Here is a 22,722-nt window from a genome sequence, read left to right on the forward strand (position 1 = left end):
AGCATGAAGATGTGATCCTAGGGGCACCATGGTTTGACCGCCTGGCTGTCGATGTTAAATTTCCTGAAAGGAGAATCTCCTTTAAGTTCAGGGAAAAAGACATGTATATAGATGCTAAGGAAATGGGTAACACCATCCCCATTGTACATACACCAGCTTTCAACAAGTCAATAAAGAGCTCTATTTCTGTGTACATGATTTTTGTTAAAGATTCTCAAAATGAACCTAATGCTTTAACAAACGAAAATAAAAGCAACCATGCAAAAGGAATTAGAGTTATCCAATTTTCTCAAGGGGTTTCAAGATGTTTTTATTGATGACATCCCTTGTGAGCTACCTCCTAAACGAGGTAATGATGACCATGCAATTGAACTTCTTCCAGGAAGTTCACCGCCTAATAAACCTCCTTATAGAGTTTCTCAAGCTCAACAAGAGGAGATTATGCGGCAAGTGCATGCGTTAGTTGAGAAGGGCATGGTTAGGCCTAGCTCATCTCCATTTTGCTCACCTCTGGTATTAGTGCAAAAGAAAGATGGCACATATCGTATGTGTGTCGACTATAGAGCACTAAATAGGATCACTATCAAGAATAGGTTTCCCGTTACACGGGTAGAAGACCTATTTGATAAGCTACAAGGATCGACCTACTTCAGTAGGATTGACCTAAAGAGTGGCTATCATCAAATAAGGATAGTTGATCAAGACATTGTAAAGACCGCGTTTCGCACTACATTTGGTCTTTACGAATACATTGTCATGCCTTTTGGCTTGACCAATGCACCAGCCACATTCAACCGCTTGATGGAGAAGCTGTTCAGGCCTCATCGAACCTTCACTGGAGTGTTCTTTGATGATATTATCATCTACTCTAATTCATTGGAGGAACACAAGTAACATCTCCAGGTAATATTTCAAGTTTTAAGAGAGAATAAACTTTATGTTAATCGAAAGAAAAGTGAATTTTTCTTGCAAGAGATTCAGTATTTAGGTCACATTATCTCTCAAGATGGCATCCAAATGGATCCATCCAAGTTAGAGGTAATAAAAGGATGGCCTAAACCAAGGAATCTTCATGAACTAAGAAGCTTTATAGGTATGTGTGCATACTATAGACGCTTCATAGAAAAGTTCTCACAAATTGCGGGACCATTACATGACCTAACAAAGAAAAGCGTTAAGTATACATGGTATGCTAAGGAGAACAATGCTTTCAAAAATCTTAAAGAAAAGCTTATCTCTCAACCTATGCTTACACTACCGGATCTCTCAAAACCATTTGAGGTCCAATGTGATGCTTGTGGTGATTGCCTTGGAGCTGTTTTGCTCCAAGAAGGGCACGCCATAGGCTATGAGAGTTGAAGGCTCGACCCTATTGAGAAAGCTCTAGGCATATATGAAAAAGAACTCCTTGCAGTTCTACATGCCTTAGACTCATGGAAACACTATTTATTTGGGACTCCTTTCATTCGGCGAACGGATCACCAAAGTCTTAAGTACTTCATGATGCAGACCAAGGTCTCCGACAAACAAATGAGGTGGGCAAATTTCCTTTCGCAATTTCATTTTCATATTGCTCACATTGCTGGCAAGCATAATCAAGTAGCCGATGCACTCTCAAGACGACCGAGAGTGAATGCGGTTTCCATAGCAGCTCACAATGATCTATCTTCAATGATAGATGAGTATGCTATTGATCCCGATTTTAGAGATGTGATTTCAGCCCTTGCATTAGGGAAGAAAGAAGAACCATTTACTTTACAAGATGGTTATCTTCTCTATGGCAATAGACTATGCGTTACTAACTCCTTGCGTGAGAAAGTAATGTATGAATCTCATGCTCCCCCGTATGCGGGGCATAAAGGGATTTAGTCTACCTTAAAGGGAATTGAAACATATTTCTATTGGCCTACCATGAAAGTGAACATACAAGAGTATGTTTCCAAATGTGTGGTATGTCAAAAGACAAAATTTGATAGAGGGAAGCAACCTGGATTGCTTCAACCCTTGCCAATCCCTAATTCACCATGGGAGAGCATATCCATGGATTTTATCTTTGGATTGCCTAAGTCTATCCATGGGAATACGGGAATATGGACGATAGTAGACAGGTTCAGTAAACAAGCTCATTTTATACCTGCCAAAAAGACTATCAAAGCCCATCAAATGGCAACCCTCTTCATTTCACAAATTTTCAAATACCATGGCTTGCCAATGTCCATAGTGTCGGATAGAGATCCTAGAATGACCAGTAATTTCTGGAAGGGTCTCTTTGAGAATTTAGGGACAAGGCTAAATTTCTCTTCGGCCTATCATCCACAAACGGATGGCCAAAGTGAAATAGCTAACCTAACAATTCTCGATCTACTAAAACCCTATGTAACGGAAGTAGATCAAAGATCCCAATGGGAGAAGTACTTACCCTTAGTGGAGTATGCTTACAATAACACTGTACATACTTCCACCGGAAAAGCACCTTTCGAGGTAATTGAGGGAAGATCAAAAGTCCCTTGCTACTTAAGGTACATGGGAAGATCTTCGCGGCAGATGAGTATAGCTGAGACCTACAAGAATCTTTTCAAAAGATTAAAGATGTTATCTTTATCTCACAGCAAAGGCAAAAGGCTGCTGCTGACAAGCACAGAAGAGCCCAAGCCTTTAAAGAAAACGATTGGGTCTTGTTAAAGTTTCCCAAGGCTCGATTAAGGCACACGACGGGTAAGAATCTTACGGGCCACCAAAAGTACTATGATAAACTAGCAAAAAGGTACTATGGTCCCTTCCAGATTCTTAGGCCAATCAACGAGATGGCCTATCAACTCAAGTTGCCCAATCATTGGCTCATACACAATGCTTTCCATGTGAGCCTATTAAAGCCTTACAAAGGAGAGCCACCTCAAGAACCAATTATTGAAGACCCACCGGAGATCGAGGACCAAGAGGAGGTGCTGCAGCCCGAGTCCATTCTCCGATATGAAGACAAGGTATTAAGAGGCGGTAAGACTATCCGACGATATCTTATTAAGTTTAAGAATTATCCTTTTGAAGATGCTAGATGGATGCAAGGCATACAATTAAAGGATAACCTAAACCTTGTCAATGCTTACAATGCTTCCCAAGAGTAAGCAAATGTACAAAATGTTAAAAATGAACAAAGTTTTCGTCTTATAAGACTCTCTTTTTCTTTATTTGTGCACAAAAAAATAAAGTAGTATGCATGCTTAGATCAAGTTTGTGGAGACGACGTCTCCCAAACACCAAGTAGAGCTTGTCACTCTACTATGGAAGACTGATAGGACTGATGTGCAGACATGCTTGCGGCAGCCTCAGGCTCTCAAGCGCCAAATGGACTAGTCATCCATTATGGAATGATGTCGTAGGGTAACATAGGGATCCTCTACCCGCTAAGAAAAGGACTCATGAATATGCTTTATCTTCTCTACACCATAGTCGAGGACGACTATGATTTCAAGAGAGAGGTAATGTCATAATAATCAATATCTAATTATCCTAAATGATTTTCTCATATTAAACTGATCATTTAATGTGGGGAGGTACCAGGGGAGAAAAAGCTAGAATATTGGTTAAGCTAGCAGACCGGCCACAGTAGGGATCCAAAGGAGGGAAAATAGGGATCAAAAGGGGGGGCCATCTGCAAAAGACCCATGTGAAACAATGGGCTAAAAAGACCCTAAGGTTCAGCCCATTAAGACTTCCAAAATGCTAAGGTTCCAAAATTCAAAGGTTGTGTCCAAAGGTCAACCCTAGGGAAAATTGCATGCTTAGTGTGTGTACAAAAGTCTTCTTCAAAGCCTACAAAGGAGGGGGCGATCCCATTTAGTAGGGGATGAGAGAGAAAGTCACACACACACACACACACAGGCTCCCTTTACACAAAGGGAATTAGGGACACATGTCAGCTCCCTAGGCCAGATGCCCACTAGGTGTGCCCAATTCCTATTGGAAGACCCTTGAAGTGGACCAATGAGAATTAAGCTAGATTAAATCTAGTTTAATGAATTTAAAAACATTTAATAAAAGAAAACAATGAGAATTAAGTCTCCTAGAAGACCAATGAGCATTCAGGAGCCCAATGGCTTGCCTGATTCCTATTGGCCAGGAGGCAAAGGGAACCAATGAGAGTTTAGTTTAATTATTTAATTACCTAAAGCTCTCACAAAAGGGGAAAGGGGGACACATGTCAGAAGGCTATCACTTATGCTGCTTAACACCCATTGGCTTGACTTGGGGAGGTCCAATGAGGCAAAATCCAGAGCAATTTAGCAAGAAGGGCTCGCCCAAGAGAGAGAGGGGGCTGATTTTTGCTTTGCATTGACACACACACACTCACACTTGACCATGTGTGAAGAAAGAATACTCTATCTCCTTCCAAGCTTTAATGGAGAGCTCATCACCTACTCCAAGCTTGTGAGATAGAAGCCTACATCAACACTCTCTTGGCATGTGGATGCAAATCCAACCAAGAGCCAAGCTTCAATGCATGCTCATCTTCTCTACCAAGCTAATTACTAAGCTAAGCTATGCTAATATGAGTGATTATGTGAGGAGATGTACATCTTTCTCGTAAGATACTCCTTCTTCCTCTCAATCTACTCTCATACCTCGCTAGCTCTCACCATCTTCGAAGGTGTGTGAGGTCTTGGGTCTGAGAACGGAGATAATTCAAGTTGTGTTTGATTAAGTGTTTTGTTTAGTGCATGAAGCTTCCATCTTCATTGCACTATCTAGTCTTGAAGGAACACAAAGAATTGTATTGTACAATGTCTCTCTTGATGGGAGAAACCATAATACAAAGCCTTTTGGAGGGTGGACCGGCTCCATGCAAATCCGGTCCTCAACTGTTGTCAATAGCTTAATTTCTCTCTCTTTTGAAAGTATTGTTGATGCTATCTAACTAGGTGTTATGCTTTTTGTTGCTCTCTCCACCCAAGCACTCTTGTAATTCTCATTAGGAATCTATTCTAATGAAATCCCCACTATGTTCATGCTAATTTCCGCTACACATAAGTTATTAGGCCATTAAATGTTACATACAGACTCTTCGTACCGATCGAGGAGGTGAATACATGTCAGGTGCATTTAAGGATTTTTTGGGAAAGAAAGGCATTAAACACCAATGCACTATGCCATACACACCACAAGAGAATGGTGTTGTAGAAAGGAAGAACAGGTCTTTAATGGAGACGGCTAGATGTATGCTCAAGGCTAAGAGTTTGCCTCACAAGCTATGGATGGAGGCAGTTGCTTGTGCAACACATGTTTGGAACAGGTGTCCTACTCGTGCCTTGAAGACCATTATTCCATATGAAGCTTGTTATGACAGAAAACCTTCAGTCAGTTATCTTCGTTTTTTTGGTTGTCTTGCTTATGCTCACATCCCTCAGCAGTTACGTGGGAAGCTTGATGATAAGGCAATCAAATGTATATTTGTGGGGTACAGTAGTGGAAGTAAAGATTATAGACTTTACAATCCTGCTACAAATAAGATTTTTGAAAGTCGTGATGTAATTTTTGCAGAAACTACTGCTCAACCTATGGTTGCTTTTGATGTACCTCATATGCAGACACATGATGAATTTGAAGGTTTTCTTCCTTCTTTTGTGGAGAATCAAGAATCACAATAGGCTGATAATCTTGATCAATCTTTTGGTCAGCATGTGACACCTCATGATGTAGAGTAAATTGTGCGTGAAGAGCAAGAAGTTCTCAGGGAAGAAAGAACCTTGCCTAACTGGGTTCAAAAAACTTTGCAGGATAGCAAGTTGGATGCACCGTTGCCACGAAAAACAGGTGCTGGTACTACTTTTGGCAGAGAGCAAGTAGATTTGGCTTGCTTTAGCACTCTTTGTGATGCAGATGAGCCTGATTCATTTGAACAAGCTTTAGAGTGTGTTCAGTGGAAAGATGCTATGCAGCAAGAAATTGATTCTATTCATAAGAATCATACATGGGATCTAGTGGACTTGCCAACAGGTAAAAAGCCTATTGGTACAAAGTGGATTTTTAAGGTAAAAAGGAAACAAGATGGTACTGTTGACAGGTACAAAGCAAGGCTTGTGGCAAAAGGTTATGCGCAACAGAAAGGCATAGATTATGATGAAACCTTTGCTCCTACTTCTCGTGCGTCCATAGTTAGATCACTAGTTGCAATTGCTGCTCATCATGGTTGGAAAGTGCATCAGTTGGATATCAAAACTGCTTTTTTGAATGGTGATTTGCAGGAAGAAGTTTATGTAAGTCAACCAAGTGGTTTTGTTGTAAAAGGTCAAGAGCAAAAGGTATGTAGATTGCGTAAAGCTTTGTATGGTCTCAAACAGGCTCCAAGAGCATGGTATGAGAAGATACATACTTATTTGATTGGCCAGGGATTTTAGAATAGTCCAACAGAAAGTACTTTGTATGTCAAAACGAGAGATGGATTTCTCATTATGCTAACACTTTATGTGGATGATATGCTTCTTATAGGTAATACTGCAGATGACATTGAAGCGTTTAAAGATGCTTTGAGAGAAACCTTTGAGATGTCTGATCTTGGTTTGCTACATTATTACTTTGGTATTCAGTTTGTGCAATCAAAGGATGGGATATACATGTTGCAGGAAAAATATTTGCATAAAATTTTGGACAAGTTTGGTATGCAAAATTGTAAACCAATCTCTACACCCGTAGAAACTGGATCAAAGTTGAGCATGCACGATGCTGGAGAACCTTTTGATGTACATACTTATGCAGCAGCGGTTGGTTGCTTGATATATTTGGCAGGCAACACTCATCCGGACATTCAATTTGGGGTTTCACAAGCAAGCAGATTTATGCACAGCCCAGGTATGCATCATTGGCAAGCTATGAAGAGCATACTTCGTTACCTTTCAGGTACCCTTAATCTTTCCATGTTCTTTCCAAGGGGGGATATGTATGGAAAGCACAGTTCTATGCAGCTTCTTGGTTACAGCGATTCAGATTGGGCTGGTGATTTTGACACACGACATTCCACAAGTGGGAATTTTTTTTTCTTGGAAAATTCATGTATATCTTGGCTAAGCAAGAAGCAACCCACATTGGCTACATCAACTTGTGAAGCTGAGTACAGGGCAGCTTTCACGACAATAGTTGATTGTGTATGGATACACAGGTTATTGGCAGATCTTTGTGAGTGTCAACAGGCACCCACTACCATTTTCACTGACAGTCAGAGTGCTATGGCAGTTGCAAGGAATCCAGTATTTCATGCAAGAACAAAGCACATAGAGGTTCACTACCACTATGTCAAGGAAAGGCTACATGCAGTGGAGATCACACTAACTTATTGTCCTACACAAAATAACATTGCAGATCTATTTACGAAGGCGTTATCACGAGAAAAGTTTGAAGCTTTTCGAAAATCTTTGGGCTTACTCTCATACACATGATGATCTGCTACCTTGTACAGATTCACACTATCACTACAGGGGGGATTTGTAGACATGTAGTACTGTTAGTGTGTATACGCGCTTCACCAGGGGCACTTTTCTCCCACCGGGTTTTTCCCCCTGGACATCTGGTGTGAAAGGACACCTTATCTCTTAGGGTTCATATAAGCTTTGTAGCTCTGAGTTTGTATATACTCTATTATTCTAATACAGAGAGATAGACTACAGAAATCTCGTACGCAAGCTCTGTGTCTTCTCCTTCTCCATCTTCTTCCTACTCTGAGTTGCTGTCTTCCTTCTGTTTCCTGTTTCATCATCTTCAACAGAGAGAGAGAGAGAGAGAGAGAGAGAGAGAGAGAGAGAGAGAGAGAGAGCGAGAGAGAGAGAGAGAAACAAAAACCAAATAGAGAGAGAGGGAGAGAAGAGGAAAAGAGAGAGGTAAGGGGAGAAAACAAAGAGAGGGAGAGAGAGATATAGATTAAAAAAAGTAGAGAAAATATGAAGTGAAATGTTATATTAAGATTTAGGGTTATGTTAGATTTAAAATTACATTTAATTAAAATTAGGTTAGATTAAGATCTAAGATCAAGATAGATTACATTTAAATTATATTTAAAATTTATGCTAAATTAAAATTAGGTTAGACTTAAGATTATGTTAAGATTTAAACTAGATTTAAGATTAGGTTATATTACATTTAGATTTATGTTTATGTTAAGTTTAAGAGTAGGTTGGATTTCAAATTAGGGCAAGATTTAAGGTTAGCTAGGTTAGATTTAAGATAGATTTCATTTAGGTTTAGGATTTAAGATTGGATTAGATTTAGGTTTATGTTGAGTTTAAGATTAGATTAGATTTAGATTTAAGTTCTCAAAAATTGGCTTCGCTCGGTTTTCTTTGCTCTTTATTTGGAAATCCCCCAATATGTATATTCCCATCAGAATTTGACACCTATTAACTCACCCACTAACCATGTTCAATTAGCTCAGAATCACCATATGTTCAATTAGGTTAGATTTAAGATTAGATTTTGGATTTAGATTTTATATTAAATTCTACCTTCGAGATTACGGAAAAAAATTAGAGTTAGGCAAACGGTGATCCCTCTCTTCCTCACTACGGATGCAACCTTAAGCTGGAAAGCTTTCAATGGCATGATACTCAAATTGGAGGCCAACATGTAATGTGCTACGCAATCCCTCGAACAAAGATCTGATGTGAAGAGATGTTAAGATGCTGTGAATTGCTACAGCTAGAGAAGAGGCAAAGGGGTTTTGTCCACTACATGCACTATCAAGTAGACGTGGGTGTGTAGCAGCAGCAGTTCATGCACCTTTGCCCGAGACGCTCCGTCTTGCATCCGTCACTTTCAAAACTCCCTCTTCTGAGCACTTTCCTGCCATGGCGACCTTGCCTTCCCCTTCGAGTACGCCTGCTCTCAGCCTCAGCACTATTTATATCTTTTAAGCTAGGCCTGCATTCAATGGCAAGGCGCGCTTGTGCCCGATTCCTATGCATGAGCTACAAGTTCTTCCTATTACTACTTTCGGCCGTGCTGCTCGATGCTTAACTCTATGGAAAAAAGCTTGAATATTAAGCTTCAACTGCCTCTTTCCTTATCTCTAATGATGTGCAAGCATTATAGATTTAAGAATACTAAATTATAGAGTGTGAATTCGGGCATCCGGCTCTTCGCGTGAGCAATCAACACATTAATGTTCTTTCAGATGGAAGCACATTAAAGAGCAGCGACCCTACATATCTCCACTAAAACATCGTCAAATCGGGTGAAAGATTCAGTTTTGGAGGTGGAGTTTGGGCAAAGAAGCAAAATCAACACAAGGTTCCAAGTGGGCAAAGTGTTACTCTAAATTGAGGTTGGTACTCTATTGTGAGCTTTTTCGCATCATTGAAGGTTTTGAATACGTTTTATTTTGTTTGTGATTAAAGTGAAGCAATATTGTGGAGTGTAAGATGCATTAACACGCGGTAAAATCAAGTATATAATCAATTACATTTAGAATTTTGTGTCTTTAGAATGGGGCTTTTTACATTGAAAAGACTAGAGAACGTGACAACACTAAAGTGCGATATTGTCGCGCATCCAAAGATTGTCCCAATAAGAATAGAGCTTTTCAAAAAAGGATCGATATGATGCGCCATTTAGAGAGTTGTCATCAAATTTTCATCACCATTTCAAAGCTACCATGTGGTTGACCTAAGGAGGGAGAGATGGTTCAAAAGCCTACATCTTTTAGAGCAATCCGGCAAACCAAGAAGCACTTCACTAACTTAGAGTTCAAGATTAAGAATGCTAGAAACAAGCATCTACTAGATGTAGAAGAGGGCCGCGATCATATGGGAACGTCGACAACATCGACCACGTCAAAAGAAAAGCGATGAAACATATGATGAATGGTTAGATTGATATGTGAAAGAAAAGATGGAGCAATGGGAGAATGGGATGCCACATCGTGTGTAGATGATTGAACGACGTATCAAAATGGGCTACAATGATGTGGCATGTAGCTACTCAATGCATTTGTTTTTTTAATACATAGTGTAAGCCAATCATTGAGTGAAACGTAACTATCAAATCTTTTGACTATACATCAACAATAGAGAAAGAAAAAAAAACAAAAGAAGGAGATGGAGGAGCAAGCTAATGAGAGTGATGAGAAGGCACAAGAGGATAATATCCTCGAGTAAAACCATGGGGAGCCCACTTCTGTAAACCACTCACCTCATCCAACTCCGAATATCCACATTGTATTGTTTTCCAATACAATGTATTAAAACATTTAGTGTTAATTTTATTGATATAGATGTCACTTGGAGTTGAGAATACACAATCACCCATGGCTCCGTGAAAGTCTTGTAGAAGATCAATTTCAAACTCACTTTCTTTGATTGTTGGTACACGACAGGTAGGGATTTATATCAAAGTAAGATGAAAAATTGATTTTCATTAGTTCTTTCACTTATGGTTCTACGTTTGTTATGTTCTCTATATTCTTCCTCGTAGAAAAAATTGTATGTTAATCCAGAAACTCCTACTACACCTATAGAGATAAACTCCCCTATGGGGAGTAGTGGGACTAGAGATATCTATGGCACCATTTCTCAAGGTGTTTTTGATTGGAAAAGTCCACCTACATCATCTAAGGCTTCCAAGTTGGAAAGGTGACTCCTCTCTCCTTGACCTTTAGCTTTGTCTTTTGTTGCATGCACAATTACTGATTGGAATGATGTATTTTGCTATGGGATTGTGGTCGTTATAGTGGCATGGTCTTCCATTTGAGATCAAAACGTTATGGCATAGCAGTGGATTGCGATACAAACCTCATCAATGATATCGTATCCAATGAAGCCAATACTCAGTCAATGCATATGTTTTCCTTGTAAGTCTATTATTTTCTTCATTAGTTATTGGTTTTTTGATTGATTGAGTGCTAATAAGTAATAAACCACACATGGATTGTAGATGGATGGAGCACATTTTGTCTAGTGACACTATTGAGCATGTTTGGTTCGTGGATAGTTCGTGGTTTTCATATATGCTCACAAATACAAGTCAACTTGCTGTGGAGAATTTCTTTGGAAAGGGACTTAGCAACCCAAACATTTACATTCTTTCCAATTATCAGTAGGTATGAGGAAATTTATCTCCCCTAAGATCGCTGGAGTTCGTCTTAAAGTTTAATTAATAATAGAATTTGTGTCATTTTAGATCACATTGGACTCTCATGGTATTTTATAATGGCCATATTCGCCGCTTGTCTCAGTTGCCATTTGGGCAAAGTTCACTCTTGTTTTTCGACTCTTATCCATGTGCTCGATAATTGACTACTTGCCACACATAGAGAGATACTAGTCAAAATTTATTTGTTGTATGAATATATCCATAATTATTAATAAGTACTTACGTGAAACGAGCGTGGTTTTCTTAGGGCACTCCCACATTTCTCCAACTACTGCTCACATGAGGTTATTAAAGAGGAGCTTTTGAAACCTCGACAGTATTGTCACATTGACTCAATAGAGGTTTGATGAGTACTCTTGTAGGTTTACTGTAACTGCCATTGTTCCTTGGATGAGATTTTTCTTAATTGATGCTTTTTGTAATAGACACCTATGCAGCCAAATGGGTTTGATTGTGGCTATTATTTCATGACAATTATGAAATTTCTCATCATGAGAGGTTTACAACACAAAAGGTCAAGGCAATGGGTATGTTTTTGTGCTTTTTTTCAATCAAAAAATTATGTAGTTATTGTGTGTTTCATATGTTTAACTTGTGTATGCTAAAATTAGTTGTTTTTTTGTAGCTATTGAAAAAAATGTTCAAGCATGAGGATGTGGAGAAGACAAAGAAAATCTTTCATAGTTGGACCCAAAAGCTCTTGGTTGATCATTAGGGACTTTATATTATGGGCCATGGCATGTCACCTTTTATGGCAATCCATTTTACTCTCTTATGGCGATCATGATTTTTGGCATTGGCAATTTTGTAATGGAAAATTTTTGAGAACAAATGAAAACTTTTGTTTTTCCCAATGCCTTGCGATTTTCAAATGGAGCCTTTTGTAAAAGTTCTTTTCAATGAGAGCCAATGAGTATTTGAAAGGGATTTAAGTTGTATTGATAAGGTATTCCAATAGAGTTTTTATGCCACATTTCTTGCATTGGTGTATCAATTTAATTTTAAATGGTCTTGAGAATTTCCAACTTAGGGGAATAGAGTTTTTATGCCATGTTTTTTGCAGTGATGGTTGAGTATGTTCTTTGGAATAAAAGCCAATTTGCACAAAGTTGAGATGTACTTACAAGGTAGTGAAATGGACAAGATATGTCACAACTATCCCTTTTTTTTCCTTCTAATTTACTTCCAAATGTACACAAAGTATCTTCCAAGGGTGCACACTAAGCTTGGGTAAGACAGTGGAAAAAAGTAAACTCGGTTACCCGAGTTTACTTTGTTCTAGAGATGAAAAACCAAATATGATGCCATAATAAGAGATGTGGCAACAAAGAAATGTCATGGCGAGGTCATATAGTTGTAAGAACTAGGGAAAACTAGACTGAAGATCCCCCTCCCAACTTCCTATTATATAGGCGGCGGCTCCTAGCCCCTTTCCCTAGACGGATCTCCTGTCCACACTATCTAGCCCGGCCCTTGGCCGTAGTCCATGACCATCCTAGTCCTTAGGTTACAGGACCCTTGTCCTGACATTACTCCCCCCTTAAGAAGAGTTTTCATCCTCGAAAACAAAAGTGGGAAACTTCTTCTTAAGAACACTAATGTTTTCCCAAGTGGCACCTTCTTTAGGCCGGTCTTTCCACTTGATTAAGGCTTGTTGTCGTACATGATGTTGTGTACGCAGCTCATGATAATACAGAACACGTTCAGGTTCATGCGGTAAGGTTGGAGTTTCAATGTAATCAACCAAAACCTATTGGTCAATGACGTTGTCGTCCCCATGTAACCGCTTTCGTAGACGGTGTGAGCGGGATGAAAACACACACAGCACCTCTATAACGACCCGACACACACTCTTGGGAAGATGCACACACACACTATGGGGCACCACTCGGCTTAGACAACACACCTGGTCGAGACAGGGAACACACCTCTGGAGTGAGAGGAGAGAGACTATCCACTTGCCCATTCCACACACACACACACACACACACACCCAAAAAACTCAGCTCAAAAGAGGAGAATTTCTGATGTTTAGATACAATTGAGCTTGGGCCAACACCAATGGGGCAAATAGCTCACACAATATAGGTAAAATAAGCCAGATACAATCACAAACTAGAGCAGAAACTTCGCTCATAGGAGAAAATTACACAGAAAAATAGCAAGAAAAGAGTGAGGAATTTGGCAAAATGGACAGCGCCATCGCGTCCGGAATGGCCCAAAACCCCAGTCTACAATGTCAAAGTGCTCAAATCCGACCTCGGATGAGCAGTTTATGGCCAAAACAGGCTCCAAAAATACCAAAAACACACCTGCGGCTGTTCCTCCTCTCTTCTCCACGTTTCTTCTGGTCTTCTCTCTGTTTTTTTAGTTCCCACACTTAGCTTTATTAGTTGGGCACCCTTGGCCTTTTAGATGACCTCAAACGGACCCCGAACAGGCCAAAAACTGACCTCGCAGTGCATAGTTGTCACCTTTTTGCATCATTTGCACACCTGGCACTCAGCTTTTTTCCAATAATGCATCTCGCCACCACGTGAAGTGGCCCCAAAAAGTGGTCCTAATGATGACCTTTCTGCGTAACTCTCACAAGAAAACACCCACGTTGTGTCCGTCCTCATCTGCGCGCAAATATTGACCTCGTTCGCCCTCCTGACGCCACTAGATGCCATCTGACGCACCTGCTGACCTCACATTGTCGGCCCGCGGATTGTAGAAAAAACATACTGGTACTGGTGATAGTGAAAATCGATGCACTATGTACACACTGTCCTACCTGTACACATGTGGGCCCCACATAACCACCTGGCTAAGGAAAATGGGCAATCCTTTATTTGATGCACCATGTATGTATATGTACATATGCGCAATTCCTTGCTCCAAAAAAATCCTGACATAATTTGCCCATCCCCTAGCCTGCTAGATCATTCATGATTAGCAGCAGCAAAGAGAGATATGAGACTCGCCGCATCACAGGTCTCCTCATCCCTCACCAACACTGCTTGATCCACAGACAGCTCATCTTGCTCCACCATCATCAATCTAGCATGATACAATTTAAGACGCAACCCATTTACCCTTGACTTATGTAGAACACCATCCAGGTTAGCCAGCTGATATGTGCCATTTGGAAAACACTCCACTACCTTGAAAGGGCCTTCCCACTTAATTTGAAACTTCTTTTGGAAGGTGTTGTCCAGCTTACTATTGTAGCGCAAAACCAATTCATGTTTCTTGATACCCTTACTTTTAACCTTTTCATTTATCTTTGCCAAAGCCTTATCTTGCATCTGCCCATAATGCTCCAATGCGCTCATCCTATCCAACTGGACCTCTTGTAACTGCAAGAGCCTCTCTTTGAATGCATCACTAGGCGACCCAAGAAACTTCTCTAACATCTTGACCGCAGGAAACTCTACCTCCACAGGCAATAGTGCTTCCTTTCCATACACCAAATGAAATGGAGTAAACCCTGTACCTGTCTTCACTGAAGTACGGTAAGCACATAATGCACTAGGCAATTCCAAATCCCAATTCTTTCCTTGGTGCTCTGTCACTTTAGAAAGAATTTGTACCAACTCACCATTGAATCTTTCATTTAAGCCATTACACTGCGGGTAATAAGGAGTGGTATGCTGGTGCCTAATCTTCATCTTTGTGCATAAGAAGTCTAGCAGTTTAGCTCTAAATCCTGGCCCCTTATCTGAAAGTAGCTCTAATGGCACCCCAAACTTGCAACATATTTCATCATACACAAATTTTTCCACATCCTTTGCAGTGATCTATTTTACTGCTATAGCCTCTGCCCATCTAGAGAGATAGTCCATTGCCGTCAAGATATAGCTTTTGCCCGTGCTTGTGATAGGTAACGGGCCTATTGCATCAATCCCCCACTTTTCAAACACATCAAACGCCATAATGGTTTTTCGTAGCTCTGGCTCCAACACTCTCTTCCCAAATGCTTGACATCTATTGCAAGACCTACACCAATGGTGAACATCCTTGTGCAAACTAGGCCATACATACCCCTCTTGCAAAATCTTATGCAAGGTGATCTTTAGAGCAAAATGGCCACCACATGCGCCTTCATGATTCTCTTCCAACACTCTGTAAAGCTCCTCCCGCCAAGGTACACGTCTCAACACGAGATCAGCCCCTTTCATGTATAAGACATCACCAATCAATTTGTACCTGTATGCTCTATGCACAAAGCCATACTTCTTAGACTTATGAATCTCCTTTGGAATGATTCCTGTTAGCAAAAACTCCTCTTCTTGAGCCAAACTTTCCCGGCCATGATAAAGACGTAAATTGGTCCTCAACACGAATAGCTCCCCAATCATGCCTTGAGCTGCTTCATGTGCCTCTCCATTTAGAGCACGTTCAATCTGTCTGATGCTCCATGCTTCGAACTTTTTTAACAGGCCTTTAATTCTGAAGCACATTTCCTTCAATGAGGTGTTCTTGCTCTTCCACACACCTAGCACTTGCTTCACCACTAACAAGGCATCACCTTGTATGCTCAACCTTCGAACCCCATGCTTCAAACAAATGTGTAATCCGGCTTCCAATGTAGCATATTCAGCCTCATTGTTACTATGCGCATCCAATTTGAACCCTCTCTTGCATACTAGCTTCCCCTCTGGATCATAAAGTGCTATACCCCCTGAAGCTGCATCATGGCTCTTTCTGTATGAACCATCAAAGAACAACACATGTGCATTGCTGATCTGTGGCACTTCTTCAACTACCTTTCTCACCACCTCTTCCTTAACAATAAGGGGATTATCCTTGTAGGTCAACAAATCAGCTAGGGTAGCCCTTGTACTATCTTCCACTAGAAAAGAGAACTCAAACTCTTGCAGCTCAATTACCCATTTCTTCACCACATTTGACATGTTAGTACCATTAATTAACTGTGGCAAGAAGGCATAACTCGTCAAGAAAACAAAAGGCCGTGGTAGCAAGTAATTACGAAATTGTCGACAAGCAAATATTACACTGGCCATCACTTGCTCTACTTCCGATAACTTTCTCTCCGCTACCAACTTCACTCGGCTTGCACAATACACTGGCCTCATATAATGGCTGCCCTTCCCCTTTTGCAATAGCATGGCTCCAATGGCATCATCCCCTACTGATGGATTTACATAAAAAACTTTCTCCCAATCAGGAGCCTGCATGGCTGACAACCCCCCTAACACCTCTTTCACCTCTTGAAACACTTCTTCACACTTGTCATCCCATTGCAATGGATCATGCTTTGCCACTTGCTGTAATGGATAAAGAAGCTGCGAAGACAATGGAATAAACCGTGCCATGTACTTCACTTTGTGTATAAAGGTTGCCAATTGCTTCGTACTCATAGGTGATGGAAGAAGAATAATAGACTTCACCTTATCTGGATCAGCCTCAATGCCATTTTCTGACACCATATGGCCCAATAACTTCACCCTAGGCTGTGCTAGATGACATTTCTTTGGATTTAGTTGTCCTCCACATTCATCATATCGAGCCAATACCATCTGCAACTTCTCATGGTGTTCAGCCCTACTGCTATAGACACAGAAGTCATCCATAAAAGCTTTATCACAGCTACCAATGAATGGTTCCAACACCCAATTTGCTCTCTCTTGATAGAAGGAAGGTCCATTTGACAACCCAAATGGAAATACTGTGTAGCAATAGCAGCCCCATGGCGTAATAAAAGTGGTCTTTGTGCGGTCTTTAAGAGAAATCTTCAATTGAAAATAGCCTGAAAAACCATCACACACACTGTACCTCTCATAACCTGCCATTGAATCCAAGATCTGATCGATGAATGGAAGAGGATATGAGTTCTTCTAAGTGGCTGCGTTTAAGGGTTTAAAATCCACACAAATTCTCCACTTCCCATCCTTCTTTGGACTGACTACAACTGGACTCACCCATTCTGTGGTCTCCACTGGAACTATGAACCCTGCCTTCAATAACTTGTCCACCTCTACCCGCAAGGCTTCCATTTTCTCTTGACCCATCCTTCTTAGCCTTTGCCGCACTGACTTAGCACCTTCTTTCAGCTCTATATGCATCTCTTTGCCCTTGAACCCTCTGATCTCTTCATATGAAGTAATGAACAAATCAGGAAAACTAGCCAGCATGTGCAAATATATATCCTTCTCCATAGCTGAGAGGTCTCCACTGATCATTTCTGTCATCAATTCCTGCTTCTTTGACAACTCAACCTTGGTTTGCATCAGCCCTTCAATCACTTCATAAGGCCCTTCACTTTCATCTTCAACCTCATTCGCAAATGCAACTAAACCAATCTCCTGGATTTCTTTGTCCATCAAAAGAAATGCAACATCAGCATCCTCATCACTGCTGGTAGTGCTATCACTGTCCTTATCTGTCACCGTGGAAGAGTCTTCATCACTAGACTCATCCTCATCTTCATAAAGCTCCTCTAATCGTTTCCTTGTGTCCATATTATAAAGCTTCTTGGTACCTGTCTTTCCATAGAGGCTAATCGTACCATGTCGCCAATCTTGAACAGCTCCCACTGCACGTAACCATGGTCTTCCCAGTATAATAGGATATGCTCCCAACCCTGCTGGCATCACATGAAAATCAACCACTGCCTTTGCATCATATGCCTCCACTTCTAATCTCTTTACAACACCTAAGCATTTTACTTTTTGATGGTTTGCCAATCTGATCCGAAAACCTGACACCCCAGCCACTGTGAGACCCATCTTCTCAACGCATGAGTGTGTTATGACGCATATTTGGGCTCCGCCATCCACATAACCTTGTACCAATTTTTTCCTTTTATGCCACACATCTACTATTGGACAAATGTCTGGTAGCTCGTCCATTGCCAACACCTTCACTGAACCTCTCTCTGGCTCTTTCTCCATTGTGTTAACCATCCTCTTCCACTGTCGCTTTAGCTTAGGCACCATCTCTATAAGCTGCCCAAAAGTAACATCTGCCTTCCTGCTCGTCAGATCCTCCTTCAAGTCATAGCTTAATTGCCCATCCCCTAGTGGAAAATCTGAAACATGAAACTTTCGACGAGCTCTCCTTTTCCTCTTGGCCTTGACATTCTCGCCTTCATGGCTCTTTCCTTTCTTCTTACTAGGACTTGGGGCACTTCTTCCTTCCTTATCCTCTGTTGTCCTCTTCTCAATAGGCATCACTAATATATCCTCTAGCTTTGATGCCTTCTCCAAGGTGACTACACTTAGCACTTTTGTCTTTCCCTTTTCCTCCTTGGTCAGTCCATTGGTTCCTTCGTCTCCCTTAATTTCGATGCCATAATCATTTGACCTAGTTAGCACTTGTCTTGGCAATGGATACATGTCTCCCCCCATCCTTGGTGGCTTATCACATTGCGGACTGATGTGACCCAACTCTCCACAATTATAACATGTGGGCGTCTGCGTCCAAAACCTACCATTGCTTTGTCCAACACCATTCCTAGGCCTTTCTTCACCTCCTGGCTGATTTGCAAACCTCCCTCGACCTCGATTATTTCCCACTTGACCTAGCATGTTTAGGCTCAGATTCTTCATCAAATCTACCATTTGCCTCATGTCTTGCCTTAGCCCATCATCTTGCATTGCTGTAGTGACCACTGCTGGCATAACCTGAGTAGTAACAGGAACTACTGGTTCATGATGAACCCCTGACATGCGCCCTTGTAAAGACTCTATAGGCTGAAATTCAGACCTCATTGGCAAAGACTCCACCCCTAACTGGCTCATTTTCCTCAGCTTCCACTCTTTGTTCCTTGCTACCTCTAGTGCATCCTCATATGTCCTAGGCTTCTTTAGCTCCACTCTCCAACGTATATTCTCCCAAAGACCAGCCAAGAACCTCTCCTTCTTCATCATGTCAGGCGGGGGTACCTCTGGTGCTAAAGCCTTGCACATTCGCTCCCATGCCAATGAAAACTTACGTATGTACGCATCTACTGGCTCACCTTCCTTTTGCACCAAAGCCTGTACTTCTTGCCACACCTTGTCAGGATCTTCTATCTTCATAAACTCCACTTCCAACCCATGTCGTAGATTGTCCCAACTCAACCTTACAGGTGGGTCAGCCACACGCAACTCCTCTTCAAATGCTTTAGACCAAACTCGTGCATCACTCTTCAAACAAATTTGGAGAAGGCGTAACATTTGCGTAGGGTCATGAATCTGGTTGCTAATGGAGGCAACCTCCATCTTTTCCAAAAATTCTTCCACATCTTCATCACTTCTTCCATGAAACTCGGGATAAGAGAAAGCCATGGCTACCCAAGTTACAATGCTTTGAGAACCCTTTCGAACACACGTGCCAGAACCCAAGACTTTTGACTACCCAATCCCTAGAAACTTCAATGGAGCTCAACTTTAGATAAGGACAAACACATGCACATCAAATGAGTTTTCATAGTTAATCATAGGAATGACAACAGGAAAAGGACATTCCAGGATCTCTCTCAATCTTCTTGGCCCAAACATAAAGACTATGCACTGCTGGAAAAAGATCTTCCTAGACACATGAACATTAATCTGAATTCTTTGAGTTAAATGAAAAGGAGTGAACTGAGGGCCATTTTGATCATCCATTAAAGCCAACCATGAAGCTCCCAAGAAGGCACACCTGACTCAACCTCTGATTTTGCCAAAATTTCAGCAGCATAATAGCATAAATGGCTCAAAATACCAAAAAACCAGCCATCATCTTGGAAAAATTTTGGCAGAGTTTTCCCAGAAGTAGAGCAGTGTGAACCCAAAATATAGACTGTCTATGTATGCATAAACTGCCAACAATAGAACCCGAGCATCAATTAGGAATCACTAGTACATAGCCTATGGCGAGGTCACAAAAAGGGTGCTCCAGCTACCTGTATCACCGAAAGGATCTCCACATTTGAGAATCCCCCAGCTCAATAAAAACCTCACGTTATCGACCCTCACATGAAGGCTAATGCAAATCGCATATAGTCAAGTCTCAGAAATGACTATCTTCCAGACCAAGTCTCAAAAATGGCTGGGACTGCCAAATACAACCAAGTATGGCCCCACAAATGCGTACAATGGCAGTTTCCACAAGTAACGTACAATCCAGAAGACAATGCGCTCAAATAGGCGCCAAGTGATGCATACCCACGGCAACTGCAACTGAATCCACTGTCAGTGTAACACTGAACTCCAACTACCTGTACCTATGTGAATCACATGTACCTATCCCTATACCTATCCCTGTAACCTGTAATCTGTAATCTGCAACCTGCAACCTGTAATCCCGAAGCTCGAAGCTTGAAGCTCGAAGCAGAAGGTACTCGAAGAAGATCCTCAGTGGGGGCACCAAAAGAATGTGAGCGGGATGAAAACACACACAGCGCCTCTATAACGACCCGACACACACTCTTGGGAAGATACACACACACACTATGGGCCACCACTCGGCTTAGACAACACACCTGGCCGAGACAGGGAACACACCTCTGGACTGAGAGGAGAGAGACTATCCACTTGCCCACTCCACACACACACACACACACACACACACACAAAACTCAGCTCAAAAGAGGAGAATTTCTGATGTTTAGATACAATTGAGCTTGGGCCAACACCAATGGGGCAAATAGCTCACACAATATAGGTAAAATAAGCCAGATACAATCACAAACTAGAGTAGAAACTTCGCTCACAGGAGAAACTTACACAAAAAAACAGCAAGAAAAGAGTGAGGAATTTGGCAAAATGGACAGCACCATCGCGTCCGGAACGGCCCAAAACCCCAGTCTACAATGTCAAAGTGCTCAAATCCGACCTCGGATGAGCAGTTTACGGCCAAAGCAGGCTCCAAAAACACCAAAAACCCACCTGCGGCTGTTCCTCCTCTCTTCTCCACGTTTTTTCTGGTCTTCTCTCTATTTTTTCAGTTCCCACACTTAGATTTATTAGTTGGGCACCCTTGGCCTTTTAAATGACCTCAAACGGACCCCGAACAGGCCAAAAACTGACCTCGCAGTGCATAGTTGTCACCTTTTTGCATCATTTGCACACCTGGCACTCAGCTTTTTTCCAATAATGCATCTCGCCACCACGTGAAGTGGCCCCAAAAAGTGGTCCTAATGATGACCTTTCTGCGTAACTCTCACAATAAAACACCCACGTTGTGTCCGTCCTCATCTGCGTGCAAATATTGACCTCGTTCGCTATCCTGACGCCACTAGATGCCATCTGACGCACCTGCTGACCTCACGTCATCGGCCCGCGGATAGCTTCCTCGAGAAGTTTTACGCGCTATAAACTCCTCATTATTGTAGAAAAAACATACTGGTACTGGTGATAGTGAAAATCGATGCACTATGTACACACTGTCCAACCTGTACACATGTGGACCCCACATAACCACCTGGCTAAGAAAAATGGGCAATCCTTTATTTGATGCACCATGCATGTATATGTACATATGCGCAATCCCTTGCTCCAAAATACTCCTGACAACGGCTTACATGAAACATGGGATGAATGCGAGAATGTGATGGTAGTAATAGTTTGTAGGCACGATCACCGACTCGCTTGAGCATTTTGAAAGGCCCACAATATCGGGGAGATAATTTAGGTGGCGGTCCAGTTTTCAGACTTTTGGAACATTCTGGCACACATAAAAATACTTCCTCCCCTTCTTCGAAGGTAACTTGCCGACGTTTCCCATCAGCGTATTTCTTATACCGATCCTGTGCTTGCCGGACATTCTGACGAGCAAGTTTCAGCATATCCATGTGGTCTTGGAGAAAATCCTTAACCTGTTGGAGTTTTTCGGTTGCCAACCCCACCGTAACTGGTGACCGAGGTTGAAACCCGTACATGAGCATGAAAGGACTAAAACCTGTTGTGACATGCTTAGCACTGTTGTAGGCAAACTCGAGAATAGGTAAGTATTCTTCCCAGTCTGACTATTTTTTGCTAATGTATGCTCTTAGCATATCCTCTAGCACCTGGTTAACCCGTTCCGTTCGACCATCCGTTTCTGGATGATCACCTGTACTGAGGGTTAGTTGTGTAAATACAAATCTCCAAAAGTGGCTGTTAAACTTGGGATCACGATCACTAACAATGTTACTTGGCAACCCATACAATTTGTATAGATTGTCCACAAATAACTTGGCTAGTTTCGGTGTCTTAACCATTGATTTGGTCGGAATAAACTTACATAGTTTAGTCAACCTATCTACGACCACCCATACTGAATCATGACCTCGTATAGTGGTTGGTAAACCTACAATGAAATCCATAGAGATACTTTCCCATTATCCATTGGGAATTTCCAAAGGATGTAAGAGTCCTCCTACTTTCAGGCGCTCTGTTTTGTTAACTTGACATTTTTGGCAATGCAAGACATAAGCTTGAACAAACCCATGTAGACCTGGCCAGTAAAACTGTCGTCGTACGAGAGAATAAGTTTTTCTAATCCCCGGGTGCCCTGCAATTGGACTATCATGACATTCATAAAGAATTTGGCGCCAAATGTTTGTGTCCATCAGTACACAAACTCTCCCCTTGTGGAGTAGGTACCCATTGTCGATGGTAAAATGCTTCCATCGCTGTA

The 22,722-nt window shown here is 41.5% G+C and overlaps 1 pseudogene; it reads left to right on the forward strand.

The window, feature by feature from the left end:
• The first annotated feature begins 9,659 nt into the window (after window positions 1–9,659).
• LOC147457356 (uncharacterized) lies at window positions 9,660–11,845 on the forward strand (annotated as a pseudogene).
• Window positions 11,846–22,722: the final 10,877 nt, after the last annotated feature.

Source organism: Adiantum capillus-veneris, chromosome 5 (assembly GCF_014529385.1).
Source record: "Adiantum capillus-veneris isolate H3 chromosome 5, ASM1452938v2, whole genome shotgun sequence".
NCBI classification, from domain to species: Eukaryota; Viridiplantae; Streptophyta; class Polypodiopsida; order Polypodiales; family Pteridaceae; genus Adiantum; species Adiantum capillus-veneris.